Here is a 15,717-nt window from a genome sequence, read left to right as displayed (position 1 = left end):
TAAAATATATGTACACTCTGTTAAAAATACAGTCTTGTAGAAATTATCGAAATTACTGTGGAATTAAAAGTGCTGTGTATTTTGTGTCTTCACTGCCATAATCATAGAAAGGCTTATAGGAAGGCTGTTTTTAAATACTGTGCTTTAACAGATGCTTTAATATACATGGATGAATTGAGGTACACAGACTAAAACAGGCACCAGTGATTGCTCACATAGACTCTCTTGACCATATCTGTCTCTAAGTTTCCAATCAAATAATTCTCAGATGACATCTTGCAGGCTTCATCCTGCAGAGCTCAACCAAAGCTGGAAAAAAAGATAACAGCAGCGATATAGGAACTAATTAGTCACTTGATTAGCTGGCAAGAAGACAAGGTCTTGCAGTTCTGTGACCTAAAAATGCCACCAATGACCTTAAAACTCCATCTCAAGGGTATCTGGAAATCTGTAACCTCCAGGGAGAGAGAGAAACGGGTGATGCCTAAATTCCATTAGCTCACATGAGATGTTGAAATAGCGCAGACGTTAAGCCGAGGGTAGGTGTGACATTTGAAGCAATCAGGCAGCAAAAGAGCACCTGCAGCACTGCACTTTGTTTGAACTGCTACACCAACGACTCCCGGTCCAGCCTACATGGGAGGTTCGTGGGGCAAGTGGTTTAGCACACCCAGAAGGCACGCCAGGAGCACAGACCTCATCCTAGCAAGTAACAACATATGGCAAGAGAGGGAGGGAAAAAAAACCAAAACAGCAAAAAAAACTCTCAACTGCTCTCCTTCCTTACAGCTGGGCTAACATGCAGCCAGCCCCAGGTGGCAGCACCTAGGTTGTGTCACGCCTGGAGAAAAGGATGTCTGAAGAAAGAAGAGTCACTTTGAAGAGGACACCCTGAGTGGTTGCCTTCTTCACTTCCACCAGAGGTTCCTACACTTCGCTGAAGATCTGATTCTGGTGAACCCCATGAATGCACTAGTTATTCCAATGCAGTGACAGAAGGAGGGAACAGAGTGATACCAAGAGGTTGCCTTAGACTGCAGAGTTGCCTCTTCAACAGCAAAGGAGAAATACACCAAGAGGACCAGGGTTAGGGGTCCCAAGTTGTTTTGTGCCCCTTTGCTTCAGCCTGAAAGCTGGAGCACATTGTCACCTGACAATGCACTAGAAGTTTCCAGCCTAATCTGAGGCAGAGCCTCCCTGGCAAGCCATCAGATGGTGCAGAGGAACCCAAGGTGACCTAAAATGGGCCAGCCCAGAATGGGCAACAGAGAGCAACACCAACTCACAGTCAGTGAGTTCCCCTCTACCAAGCAAGCCCTGCTCATCTCCCACCTTCAACAGCTTGGATGGAGTCTGGCTCCAGGGTGTCTCTCTACCCTGAGAAGAGATAAAAGGAAACAAATGCCTTGGCAAAGATCCTGCCATCTGTACCTTGGAAATGCCCTCTGGAAAGCAGAAGAGGAGGATCCCTCATCCTGCACACTCCTGGGAGAATGGTGCAACCTCCAGCAGCTGCCAGCACTGCCCCGTTTCATCCCCGTCCCCTTGACACAGATCCAGACCTGCCTTTCACCACCCACTTCCCCCTGTTTGCTTTGTCCCAGAGAGATGAACTCACCTGCAGCACCAGTGAATTTCTCGGAAGAAGTCTAAAGCATAGTTTAAATTTTAGCAAGCCCTGCCAGAGGCCTTGGAGTAAAATGCAGAAGTAAGAACGTTTTCTCAAATAGAAAATGGAGATTAAGTATGCTGTAGCAGAGTCTGTAATTAGGTGCTTTGCTGAGATAATGCAACCCCAATATGTACCATGTTTTCTCTTTAGTTCCCTTTTCTCTAAAGAAAATGGGGAAAAGACCCCAACAACACACACAATAAATCAAAGATGAAAAAATTAGCCATGGACATGGTTCAGTGACATAGGTACTACGCTTGGCCCCATGTTCCCTTATAGTTCTCAGAAGCAAAGAGCAAAGTTAGGAATACAGCTACTGCAGTTCAAAAAGAAATTTAAGATTTCCAAATCTAACTTATTGTGAATTGAAATAAAACCTCAAAATGCCGAAATTCTCCACAAAAGGAATTCTAAAACAATCACTTGGAGTCCACTGGAAAAATCAATTGTATTGCTACTGTATTTCCTACAATGGAATTATACTTTAAAATTCTAAACAGAAACTTATTTCAACTAAAAGCCTGTAAAACAATGAATTGTTAACACTCTCAGAAAAATCCTCCGGCTACTTTTTTTACAAAAATGACCTGATTTAGTAAAAGATTTTAGTGTTGATGACGCTAGATATTGGAATATGACTCCATCAACGAATCCTAGTCAGGAAATACCAAAGCTGGGGTTGCCAAAGCAACATAATTAACTTGATCACGGTACATACAGTATGTGCCACTTCCCAAGTGGCCCTTTAACGCCCAGCTAAATCCTTGGCTTGAACAGCGCATCCGAATGAATTTCTCTCCTCTGAGTTCCTCAAGAACACAGAGCAAAAGAAGAAGTTGTTGGAATTACTAAAAGCTAAGTACCACTCTGCTCCCTGGCCAGTGGTCCCCTGGGATTGAAGAGGTCAAGGACCAATTCTTGAGCCTATTCCCACAACTAATGGCTGTAGCAATCACAGAAACACATGGTGGAACTGTATTTTGGAAAGATTCACTTTTAATTCACTAAGTTACCTAATTTAAGAGCTTTGATTCTTCTTTGGCATTATCAGTAAAATTCTTACTACCTGGACAGGGAGTGTTGGCGCTAACTAAACCTTGACCCTGGGGCCACAAACTTCAAAACCTGAATATGCTGTCACTAACTCAACGTGTACAATGTACCAAAAAATAAGATTCTGTCTGTTCATTTGGGGAAAAAGGAAAAGAAAAAAAAGAGAGAAACGTAAAAAACAGAAAAAAAATTGAGTGATGGGCTTTCAGCCTGTCATCAGACCACAGTGACCTCAATTTTTGAGAAACAAAATCAAAATCTATTCTTATCAGCAGAGATTCAAGATGTGTTTACGTGTCAAACTTTCTCCCCTTTGTCCTTAGCCTTTGGGAAGCGCACTAAAAATTATATCAAAGCCTGAAAACCCAGCGATCACATTCGCATTCACCTTTGACCCAGGATGCCCATAGCTCTCACCAGCTCCTCAGCTTATCCTTACCATACGGCAAAGGTGGCAGGTCTGGGAGCACTTTGTAGTAAACTGCTCAGGATGAAATTAAGGCCACTTTGCATAGCAAAATTATGTTACCCTGCTCAAATTCGAAAGGCCAAAAAACTTTGCTTTGGCAGTTTTCTGCTTCTTTGTGTCCATATAGGATGTTTTACCACCATCTTCCTCTCCTTACACACAAATACTTGATTATTCTCTTTGAAATGTCTCTGTAACATCTACAGGCATAGGATGCTGAATGCAAACACTGATTGATTCTTTCTTAGCTATCAAATGTGCTTACACAGCAACTACACACAGCAAATGCACACAAATCTCACATTTCATGTTTTAAAATATGAACATGCTGTGGTGGTTTTTTTTTCTTACTCAAACATAATGAATGAGCTTAAATATTAGAACTTGAAATTATTAAGTAAATCATGGCACCTGTAAAGTTTCTATTTGCATAACATTAATTCATGATGGCATGTAAAACAAATTCATCACTCTCACTATATTGTAGTCTGATTTATGTTGGAATTGGAAAAAATAAAAATCTTGAGCACAAAATTATGTTGACAAGATGTACGTGCTCTTCGAAGCCCAGGATTTTTTTTCCGAAGCATCAAAACAACTAAATTATGGGAAAGAGGGCTGGGAGAAAGCATCTTTAAAAATGAATAACATACTAGCATCACACATACACACTCTCCAGTTATTAATGTCAAGCATGGTGAAGATACTCTAGAAAATCATTACCATTCATAGCTACTAACAGCCATTAAATTTCAATCAATTCAACTTAACACAAGTGTACTTCAGCAGCCCTTACAGTTCCTTATAGAGGTGGCTCAGAAAGTCCTGTCTGACTTATTGCATTGTCTACTGCACAAAGAGGCATTGCTAAGGATTGCTCTGAAAAGGAGTGATCTTGGTGTTGGGAACTGATGCTCTTTTAACACTGTTGCAATCAACAGACCTTACTTTTAAAGACAGTGTGATAAAAGGACTCTAATAGAGCTCCACAGGTCAGCTTGGAGGGGAGCAATATACTGATTCTAGCCAGGGATGCCACTTTCCAAGTTGAAAAAAAAAAAAAAAAATGGTGGGATGTTTTCAAGGAGTTTTCAATGAATTTTAGCAACAGAATCAAACTGCTTAACACAGTGTGAGACAATTTCCAGTTGAACCACTTGCTTGAAGAGAATATAATCACTAAATACACAGGACATTTAAACAAAAAAAGGATTTAACTTTCAAAGATGGATATTTAAAGCTCCCAGTAATGAATATAAACCACAGCACTATGATATTACAGCATCTCCTACTCATCTGAATTGCATTTGTAACACTCAAATTTTTCCACTGCTACTGCAGGAATTAAGCTGTGCAGCTGATCATCCCTTGCAGATCCTGGGAAGAACCTGGTGGTCCTCCATTGGGGGGTACTTGCCACCTCACGGCAGGGGTGAGGGACCCACAGGGGTCCATCTCTGAGGGGCTGGACCCACACTGGCTTCCACTGTGCAGCAGAGCATCCCAGAGTAGGTATCTTCCTCTGGAGAGATTTCCTTAGTTTCATCTGAAGAAATTATCTACACTAAAATCCCACATTTCACAGAGAATGGAAGACTTTTTTATTACCTTTTTTTCCCCTCAAACAGAAGCCCACATTCTCCCAGCAGGGTTGATTGTGCTGGGCACAAAATCCTTTCTCTAGTTTACAGACAGTTTAAGATTGCAGGTGTGTACTGCTACTGAACAGAGAGTCACTCCATGCACAGAAAAACAGATGCAGTCACAGATGTGCCATTACTGTAGCTGAAATTACAAGCTCAAGTACAGATTCCCTTTTGCAGCTTTTAGCTCATCCCCTAAAAGTATCAGCATTGGTGCTACTATTCATTAGGAAAGTATTTGGGACTATTCTACAGAACTCTATGGTTTTCCTTCCCCTGGGATTTACACCTTAGCATTTAACACAGGGTAACAGCGAAGTTCTTTAGAATCAAGAAATACCCAAGAAATCTCTCAGGCAGATATACGCTTCATTTTAACTCATTTTCCTACACTTACAAGCTGCACTAAATGAAATGAAATTAATGTTAAAAGGGGCGTTTATTGAAAAATCTTCTAGTGACAGGTTCAGAAAGTGCCAGAGTTCAAGTAAATCGTTCCATGGAAAATGTTAGCAAAGCTTAATCATACTGGAAGCCACATTTAATTACAGCTTTTTAAGTCCATCTGGGAAAAAAGAAGAGACTTAAATATGTCACCTGAGATGATCTAGATACTGAAACTATTTGTAAGTTAACAAAAGCATTTGCATCACAAAGCGCTCTGGGGCAGCACTACGGCAAAGCAGATGTGTAATGAACAAGGATCACAGCACCAAAACAATCAGGACTGTAAATAACTACTACTAATCTGCAATCATTTAAATTTGGGTTTAATTGCTAGGCAGCAAATACGTTTCATTCTTGAAGAGGTAAATGCTCTGCGGAATACACACTTAAAGGTATTTAGTGACAGAAGCATCGCAGTCAAGAATCTGAATGTCAGGAGGACAGAGAAGAGCCAAGTAGCAGAGCTGGGGCTGCCATGAGTTCACAACATTAAACAAACTTTTCTCTGGAAGAGAATTAATAATGGAGCCATCCCCACTGTACGTACTGTAACTGCTGCAGAAGTGACACAATGAGGCACATGGGAGGCAAGAGGGTAGTGACTATAGAACAAAATTCAATCTAGTGGCTAATGAATAAAAAGTTCCTTTTATTTCTCAGTTGTTTTTGGTTCATTAAATTTTCCACAGATTTGCAGAGAAGAAAACGTGATCAATAAACCTTGACAAAAGTGAACATGTGAAAAAGGCGAGAGAAAGGCACAGGAAGATAAAAGTGATATCCCGATCACAGATTTCAGAGGCAGATGACCAGAGCTCTGGGCTGCTGAATAATCTGAATAGACCATCATTTCTTTACAGCCTTTTACTTTCTTTTCCCTGACTGTTGGAACTCTTCATTCAATACAATAGTAAATGCACTAAAACTTTTTTTCTTATGCTAATGGTCGAAATCGGGCGCTCACAGTTAAAACACACTTCCCACCAACTTGTTTTCTTTAAAAAAAAAAAAAAATTAACCTATTCAAGTTAAACTAAAATGTCAAAGACAGCTTAAGGCTTACTCTCACCATTCCTTAAAATTAATGGTTTTCTCCCCAGCAGATACAAAAAGAAAAGACTTGAATAAGGATAAAGCTGCTAGACTCTTTTCATATGAAAAAGAACACTTAGAAAGTAAAAAGAAATACATCCAGTACAAAGATCCTGGTACCTACAATTCTAATTTGTATTGTTTCCTCTTAGAATATTTATAATTGCAGAAAGGTGACAGCCAATCGCAAGAAAAGATTCACCACTGACTAATATATTTGGGCAGTCGTGCCCATGACAGTATCAGAAACGCTTCCACTCATTACAATGGGAGCCCAAGGGAGCCTATTTTCAATTTTTTTCTCATTTGGGTGTCCATTTCCAGGCACCAAGGCCTCTTTTTTCTGTGGTACTCAATATTCACAAATCCCAAACAATTTTCACAGCTCTAAATTTCTGAATTAAAGGACAACTTTCCTGCTCCCTTCATGCAACACATTTCAGCTTTAGTGTATTTGGGTTTATTTTGTTTACAGGAAGTTAAAGGGTATGGGGTGTGGTTTTACAGTAGTGAAGCATGAACAAAGCAAAGTTCTGTGGCCTCTCCTGGACTATACACATCTAACATGTACTCACTCCCAACTGGAACTGGTCTGTAGAAAATTAGATCTGATTACCCACTCCACTCACTTGTTCACAAGGGAAACCTGCAATTTTGCCTCTTGAACTATCAAGATTACCATGAAAGATCCAATGGGAATTACTTCTACATCAAACACCAGTTAGTTTCTAGACGGTGCACAGATAAGGCATCTGCTGTAAACACAGGTCGAGAACTGGGCATATTGCATGCATACACACAAATGTATGTACATATGCATAGATATGCACAGGCAATCATGTATTGCCTACATGCTAACACAACATCTTCTTGCCGTCACTCATACCAGGATTCATTCTTTGTTATTTTTATTTAGTGTTGTTTTAATTAATTCCCAAATACCTCCTGTTGTTTTGGTTTTCTTTAAAAGGGTCCTGGCAACAGAGCTGAAGCAAACCCTAAATACCACTTAATGCTTTGTGGCAAGTTGTCCAAATGTGCAACTGTTTAAAATATTTACCCAGGTATATAAGGGGCTTGTGCAGCTCTTGAACAATGCCCTGGAATCTTTCCCATCAGTAAAAAAGAGGACAAAAAGCAGAGACTGCTTAACCTCAATGCCTTAGCAGCAAGTGAGAAGTGCAAATATCGCATTTCTATAAAGCCCTGGAAGCTTCATAGAAATAGAGTGGCAACTAATTAGTTTGATGCTATAGTCACATCTAATGTTCCTAAGTAGCTTCTTTGAAAAAACTCACTGCCTTGAAATCCTTGGCCAGATTATTAAGTGGAGGCTTTGTGATGGGGCAATAGATAGGTGTTTGCTGCACAAATATATACAGATTTTGATGACTGCTTACTGAATCCACTGCCTTCACTAATCTGCACTGGAAACTTCTCTATGAACAGAGCACTTCTCAGAGTACAAAAGCATGAAGTATCTGTGTACCTTTCAGACTACAGGGCAAACAACTGGCTTACAGTAGGCCACTGAAAACAGGGGGAGGCAGTTAAACAAGTGTCCTCCATACTGAGAAGCAGAAAATGAGGATAACGCAGTTTCTATTAGGTCAGATGCTCTACCATATCCTTAAATAAAAAAGATGGGGCCAGAGGACTGGAAAACTCACTAGAAAAATTCAAACTCTCTCAATAGTAATAAAGTATCGGGATCATGAAAAACGTATTTTCAAGTCATTCAACGCTGTAGCGATCACATAACCCTTTCCATCTACAGCTGATCCCATAGTCCCAGAGCCTGTACAGCTTCTATACAACTGTGCCACTGAAAGGGAAGTTGTGGTATAAACCTGCAAGATCATCAGAATCACAGAAAGCATAGTGATTCTTTGGTTCTTTGACATAAAAGTTTAAACTGTTTTTCATAACAATGACAAAAATCCTGGTCATTATATATAAGCAGCCAAAAGGTTGTCTTTTCTAAATGTGACTTCAGTGTTCAGTGTGACATTTGGGAACGCAGGCTGCTACGCATTGGATATCTGAGGTCAAGTTCTGCTCTCTTTTATCCAAGTGTAACCTGGAGCAGCTTCAGTGAAATGATGCTAGATTTAGACTGACATATGCATCTAGTTCAAATTCTTCAACGGCTCTAATTTTTCTTTAATTGAATGACCTAACACAAATAGTATTTGTCCGTCTGTATACATCCTCTTTGACACACTGAAAAAAAAAAAAAAAAGACATTGAAAGGAAGTTGGAAACAGTCCTCGATATCTGTTTTCCTTTGAAGAACAGCAGTTGCATTTCTGGGCACTTCAAAGTCACATACTTTAAGCAATAACAACATTCAAGATCAAGTGAATCTTACCTCACCTTGCTTTTAAGATCAGCTCTTTCACAAACACACACCAGAGACTAGATATACACATACTCATAGATTAACAAGTTCATCTTCAGTGAATCAGGCACTTTTCAGCGCTACAGATAGGTCACGCTTTCAATCAAATGACAAATTTCCAAGAGTTGTTTACAGTGGAAAAGCCATAATGAATTTCATTCACTTCTTAAAAGTTGTCAGTTTTGCAATAACATTCAATATGACATTTTCATTGCAATTCAAAGTTTGACAGGTGTCAACATTTCCTCAAGTTCCAGCCAAAATACAAATTACCATATCCGCCCATCAGAAAAGTTGAACCAAACCAATTCACCAACTGTAGTTCCTGTATGCAGCAATTCTGTATTTCAAATAGCCCAGGAACGTAAATAATTGTTTAATTATTTAGCAGGATCCTCTTTTCCAGGTGAATGTAGTTTATTTTCTAGTGAAGTATATTAGGTTTAGAACAAAAAAACAAAAAAACCCCAAAAAACCCTCAACCTCCCCCCCAAAAAAACCTCGAAATCTCCAAAGCTTTTCTTAAAGCAAGGCAGCTAGAACAAACAGATCAAATCAGCAGGTCTTGTAACAAATCAGTCTATTCCACTTCTGTGTATTTTGAATTTCATGGCTTATTTGCTTTACTTTTTTGGCATCAACTCCACAGTGCAATGCCAATACAATATTTGTTTAAATGCCGTTTTATGCACACGCTAGTCAAACGCTTACTTTCAAATTCTTGTACATCCAAAGAGCCTCAATTGCAAAAAAAAAAAAAAAAAAAAAAAAAATTAAAAAAGAAAGTAAAGGGGATTGGCAGGGGATAGACAAGTTTTTACAACTAGTCCCTCCACCTGTGGCTGTAAAAATATAAGCACGATGCGCCAATAAAATGCTAATAATTTCTATACACACAAAGTTTTCCAGCACCTGAAGCAGTACGAGAAGCGAGGGTTCTGCTCTAGGCAGACACAAGTTTCGCTGGCTCAGCCGGCGGTGCCCCCCCCAGGACATTTGTTCACCCGGGACACGCACCGGGAGGCCGAGCCCGGTGCCCTCTCGTGTCCCGGGCCCGCGCAGGGGACATCACTGCGCGCACCGCACCCGAGACGGAGCCGAAGCCCCGGCCCGGGAAGTTTTGAAGCCCAGGTTAACTAAACGAATAAATAAATAAATAAATAAATAAATAGCCCGTAAACATAGGAAAAGCCGGCAGCAGGACCACCGATAAATCATCCTAAACCCTCGCGCGGGAAAAGTCAGGTTTCCCAGGAAATGATGGCAATCACTTGAGGCAGAAAAGGCATCTAGATGAGCCCATCTCTCTCCCCTCCTCCCTGATTGTTTTAAAGCCACCGAGTCCAGAGGAAAAACTCTCAACTCTCTAAGTCCTTAATAGGATTGGAGTCCGGGTCTCTCCAAGCCGCTCCTCATCACACAGGGATCAAGTTGCAGCAGGGAATTTTTTAAATTCCTCAGCAAATATACTTGTCGAAAGATTGCCCCTCCCGGGGGGGAATGACAAGAAGGAGAGAGGGTAACTTAATTTTTCTTTTTTTTTTTTTTTAAACAAGGCAAACTCACTGCTGGCTTTGGGGAGCCCTGCTGTCCTCCGGGACCCAGGGCAAGGCGGTCCCGACAGCGGCCCGCGGCTAGGACTGTCACCGCAGCCCCCGGGAAAAACAATGGCCATGGAGGCACAGTCCCAGAGGGGTCTGGACGGGGAAAGGGGGGCGCACACCGGACACACGCGCGGCCGCATCCTCCCCGCTCACCTGCGAGGTGGGGGGGGAATACATGGGACGGGCCCCCCTCCGGCACCCGCTGCGAGAAGAGACCCTCACCAAATTTGTAGCCCCCCTCACCGTCCCCCTCCCGCGCAGGGCAGCTCCGACAAAAGCGGTAGAAGAGAGGGAAAAAAAAAAAAAAGAATAAAAAGCACAATGAAAAGACACAATAAGCAGCAACTTTACCCGAAAAGCGGAGCAGCAAGTTTTCAGCAGGCGAGCGGTTGCCGCGGAGCAGCGCTGCTCCTCCGGACCCCCATCATAAACTTGGGGGAGGGGGGCGTGGGAGGGACCTTCCCTCCGTCCTTCCCTTTTGTGCCTCTCCCTCCCGTGCTCCGCTCTGCTCCTCGCCAAAAGCTGCCGCGGATGCCGGCGGCGCGGCGTTTTCCTCGCTGCTGCCGCGGAGAAGCTCCGCGGAGGCGGGCGGGGAGGGAGGGCTGGGGAAGGCCGGGGGCGGTGTGGAGAGGTGCGGGGCGCTGCGGGGCGGCTCCTGCAGCCCATCAGCCCGGGCCGCCGGCGGGACACGGTGCGCACACGTATACGTACTTTATATACATATACATATATATATACACACATATGCATACACACGGGATGAAGTTGAGCAGCCTGCAGGAAGACGCTGGAGCGCTTTCAAGCCCTGACATAAGAGGACAACTGGCTGCAGGGGCTGTTTTCCCCTGCCCTTTAAGAAAAAAAGGGGAAATCTAAGCCTTCCAATCCTTTCGGCGCGGGAGCAGCTCACCGCTCCGGATTCTCTCTCTCTCTCCTCCTCCCCCCAGCCTCTTTCATCCCGGATCACCCCCTCGCCACGGCGAACCGCACCATTTTGGGTGTGGGGCTTTCTGGCGGGCGCGGTGGGATCCGCTCCGCCGCCCCGGCCCCGCCGTGCCACCCGGGAGCGGGCCGGCAGCCGACAGCCCCTCCGCACTCCGCTCAGCTGGAGCGCATCTGCAGCGAACCCACACAAATCCCCCTTCCTCGGGGAAAGCCGCCCTCCTCCCCGAACAGCAGAAGTTCGGCCTGTGCAGATTCGCCCGCGCAGAGGCGGGGATGGAGCTGGGGGTGGCTTTCCTCCAACTTTGGTGGTTATTTTGCTTTTTCCCCGGGAGTTTGCGCGACTTTTCAAGCCCCCGCCCCGGCAGGGCTGGGGGCAGCAGAGCTCCGCGGAACATCCCCGTACCGCGGCCATATCCCTGCGGAAGCCAGCGCCCGCACACGGGCGGCTTTACCCGCCAGGAACATCTTGGGGGAAAAGCATTCATTAAAGACTGTTCCCAAAACACGATAAGCAACCTCACCGGAGCACGATAATGTAGGTTAATCCTCGTGGTTTGGGACCGAGGCTACGAGGAGGGGAAGAAGAATCTCCAAGAAGTGCCCCGCTCCCACCCCAAGTAGTTTTGTTTTTGCACTGATCTGGTGCATTAACAGTAGCACCAATGAGAAACGCAGCATTTTGAACTTGGGCTTCGGCCAAGCTGGGCTTGTTTTTCGATTTGTTTTGGTTTCTTTGGCTATGGAATTTAACAAAAGTTTAAAACACAACCAGATGTTGTTGGGGAGGGTCACCGCGCTGTACCCCAGAGCAAGCTCAAACTCGCCGTATCATCAGGGTATCTGACTCCGGCAGGATTATGGCCAGTACCATGGCAACCGCATGCCACATCAGCCCCCAGCTTCACTTTCAGTCCCTTGGGCAGTGTTAACATTTGCCAGTGGATTTGCCCGACACGCAGCCCAGGTCCGGGCAAGTGGAAAATGAGCATAAACCACTCAGAAACCTTCCTTTTCTAGCCTCTGCAAAGCAACCTGGCTGGACCACTCCATACTAAAATTTTAATCCTAAAACTTGCTACCAATTTGTCTGAAAATTTGCACACGTCCTTATTTCGTTTTTGTTTTGGATGGCATTAGAAGGCTGGTATTTGACTGGTATTTGAGGGTGACAACTAGCTCCTCACGCACCCTCAAATCCCATTTATTCCATTCAGATAGCTTGGGGAGGACTGTGACGCAACAAGTTGTTTTGCTGACCACCAACACTGGAATGTTTTTTTGGTCAAAATCTAGCATTAGTGTGCACCCACTCTCTCATCCAAAAAAATCCCTTTCCTTCTCCGTGGCACACATGCACTCCGTGCTGGCACAGAAGCACAACCTTACCCCGTGGAAGTGGATAATTCTGTGCTGAGAGGTGTTGCATTGCACCTACTACTGACGGGCACCATGCAAAGGAAAGGGGGCTTTGGTTACCAAAAGTAGGAACAAAACAAGTCTTTGATCTCCAAAAAACAAAACCTGCTTTTATTCCCAGGTTACTTTACTGGGGAAAGATGACCTGGCAGCTTGGGAGATGGGTTAGAATAAGAGGGTTTTGGATGGATCAAAAAGAGAAGTTGGCAAAAAATTAACACTAGATATGTTCTAAATTCCTGCTGCACAGTTACAAACACATGTACAATCCAGACTGTTGGCTAAGAACATATTTGAAATCAAAAGAAGGAAGCATTAAAGGATCAACTCAGAGTTAGGTAAAGAAGGACAGTTTTCCCTTCTAGAATTCACACATGTCAATTCTTTAGAAGATGGAGATTTTTAAGCCTGAATGGAAACTCCTCCTTTTTGTCTGAAGGATGACGGCTGGAGTTTTTTAAGAACTTTGAGTTGGCTTTTACATTATCTGCCTGCTGTAGCTCATCTGTCCTTCCCTCTCCTGCTCTGCTCATTGAACTGCCCTCTCTTAATCTTCCATAGGTGTCCGAGATTAAATAGACGACAGAATGACTGACATTTGGTATACATAAAAGAACCAAAATATGAACAAGGGGTCAAAGTGCAAATCTTCCCTCTGGTCTTCCCTCCTGCTCTTGTACAACTTGATAGGGATGAAACCAAGTAGGGATATAAAGATATATGACAACGTGCACTGACTATACCTTGTTGTAGCATGAGCATGTGGATATAGAAGATACATTCCAAAATGTGCAGGACTAAGGAAAGAGGGTTTTTAATCACAATTTTAGAGAAAAAGCTCTCACAATGATAAAAGAGTGACATACCACCAGGTCCAGGATTGCTAGATCCAGGTCTGGGATCTGTCCCACTTCTGTTAGGTCAATGGAAAAAATCTGGAAGTTAGACTAGCCTCAAAAGGCACAAATGTGGCTGTTAAAATGTTTTATACAGTTCTGAAAGAGAGCTGTAATTTTTTATTAAAGTGCATCTTTAAAGAAAATTGTTGAAAAACCAATGGGGGATGCTCCATTCTGTTCTGTTTATGTCTATAAGACTTATTTCTATAAATCTTCATAGATTCTTATGATAAATTAAAAGGCCCATTTGAATATTCCAAAGGATACTCACAGGTAAAAGCTACCAGAAAAAAACCCCACATTTAAATATGTTTCTCTTTTTGAATGTAGAAAATAATTACATGTGGGATGATCACTAGGAGACAGAGGCCTAAAACCATGTTTCACGCAACTCATATCTTTATGATGTCTGGTTTAAGTCCAAGTGGGAAGTAGTACATGAGCAGTTCTGCCCTGATTTAAACAGCTGTACCAGCTCTGGGGTCAATGAAGTTGTACTGAACCTGAATGCAACTCATATCTATTGAATATAATTAATCACAATGATATTTAATGAATTAATAATGTCATGTACAATGCTGGCTCAGAATTTTACTAGGAGAATGGGAAAGATTTTTTGGCACAGTACATTACCTTCTTTTTTTTAAAGTCGCCCTGTTACCTGAGGGAAATCGTAACTGTGGGTAGACAATGAGACAATACTCATGGGGATGATATGCAGCTCTGATTCCTATCTCCCTCCACACATGTGTTGTTTCTTGTTTAAAGCTTCAGTGTTAAGTTTCTCAAGGCAGGTGCCATCTTCCTGCATTCTACATTTTGATTAAACCTTATTTTATTTTTCCTCTCTCCAAAGTATAACTTCAATGCTAATTTCCTGATAGTTGCTGTGGTTTTTTTTTTGTTTGTTGTTGTTGTTGTTGTTGTTGCACTGGAGGGATCCGTTCTTGCCAGGTTTAATCTATATTGGATCATGAATATTTAGTTAATACCATAAACTCCTCAAAGGTTTTTCCATTATTACAAAACGATACTTCCATGCTACATCAGCAAAAGAGGCACTACTCTTATTTACTGCAAAACCGGCCTGGAAACCTACCTTTCATTTCAGAGAGCATGCAAGATCTTATTCAACTTTAAACACAAATTGAAATGCCCTGCTAAAACAAGACCTTTTACACACGACTACATACACTGAAATTACTGCTCGTAAAATGATAAGCAAACCATTTGAATGGGCATTCACCATGAACTAAGGATATACATGCCATCCATTACCTGTCTTAGCAGAAGGACAGAAGCTTCTTCAAAATGCACAGAGCCCGTCATGTCTGCACAGTTTTCAAGAAGTGTCGCCCTTGTGGTTACTCTTGCCAGACCCAGCCTGATGTTGGACGGTCAGAGGTCCCTTCCCTCACTCAGGTCTGAAACAGAAAGCACAGTTTGCTCTAAGAGTAGCAACTCCAAGCTCAAACACCCAAATTACAGAAAGTTTAATGTGAAAAGCTCAGGGATGTGTTATGTCTCTTACAGTGTTTCCAGTTGTGGAAAAGCAGCAGTACATCATGCTTATGTGGGGAAAGGAAAACAAATGACACTGCAGAAGCATTGCTCTTTGGCACGGATGTGAAACCAAAATCTGCAGCTTCTGAGGGATGGTCTTCTCTCATGAGACTTCGCAGTTTCCAATTCTTTATTTTTCTTCTCCCTGCCCTTCTAACTGCAGCCCCCTCTGCCAGCCAGGAGATGGGCCACAGGGAATTTTGCCTGCCTGGGAATTTGAAAAAGGGCTCCTTCTGGACTTCATCTGTCCCCAGCAAAATGCTTGATTTGATGAGGAGGCAGATAACAGTTTTCTTGCCCAGGGTTGATTTGGTTACTCGAAGTCTGTTGTCTCCTTAGAGGGAGGAGAAGAGAGCAGGGAGTGGGATGCACATAATACTAACTGGGATACCTGTAAGTGGCATCGTGTGAAGAACTGCAAACAACGGCAACATACAGAAAGCAAAACTCGGCCATTGATATGAAGTTAATGAGATTTGTTGGAAGCTATGTTTATATTTCATGAGGGAAAAC

At 42.8% G+C, this 15,717-nt stretch overlaps 1 protein-coding gene across 1 annotated transcript in view; it reads right to left on the bottom strand.

The window, feature by feature from the left end:
* GLI2 (GLI family zinc finger 2) overlaps nucleotides 1-10,813 on the bottom strand; it is a 190,880-nt gene extending 180,067 nt beyond the window's left edge. The window contains exon 1 of the mRNA XM_027637474.1: nucleotides 10,733-10,813. The gene's annotated coding sequence lies outside the window, so the exon portion shown is untranslated. The remainder of the gene's footprint in view (nucleotides 1-10,732) is intronic.
* Nucleotides 10,814-15,717: the final 4,904 nt, after the last annotated feature.

Source organism: Corapipo altera, unplaced genomic scaffold (genome assembly GCF_003945725.1).
Source record: "Corapipo altera isolate COAL_440 unplaced genomic scaffold, ASM394572v1 45, whole genome shotgun sequence".
NCBI lineage: Eukaryota > Metazoa > Chordata > Aves > Passeriformes > Pipridae > Corapipo > Corapipo altera.
This window is presented reverse-complemented; position numbering and strand designations above follow the sequence as displayed.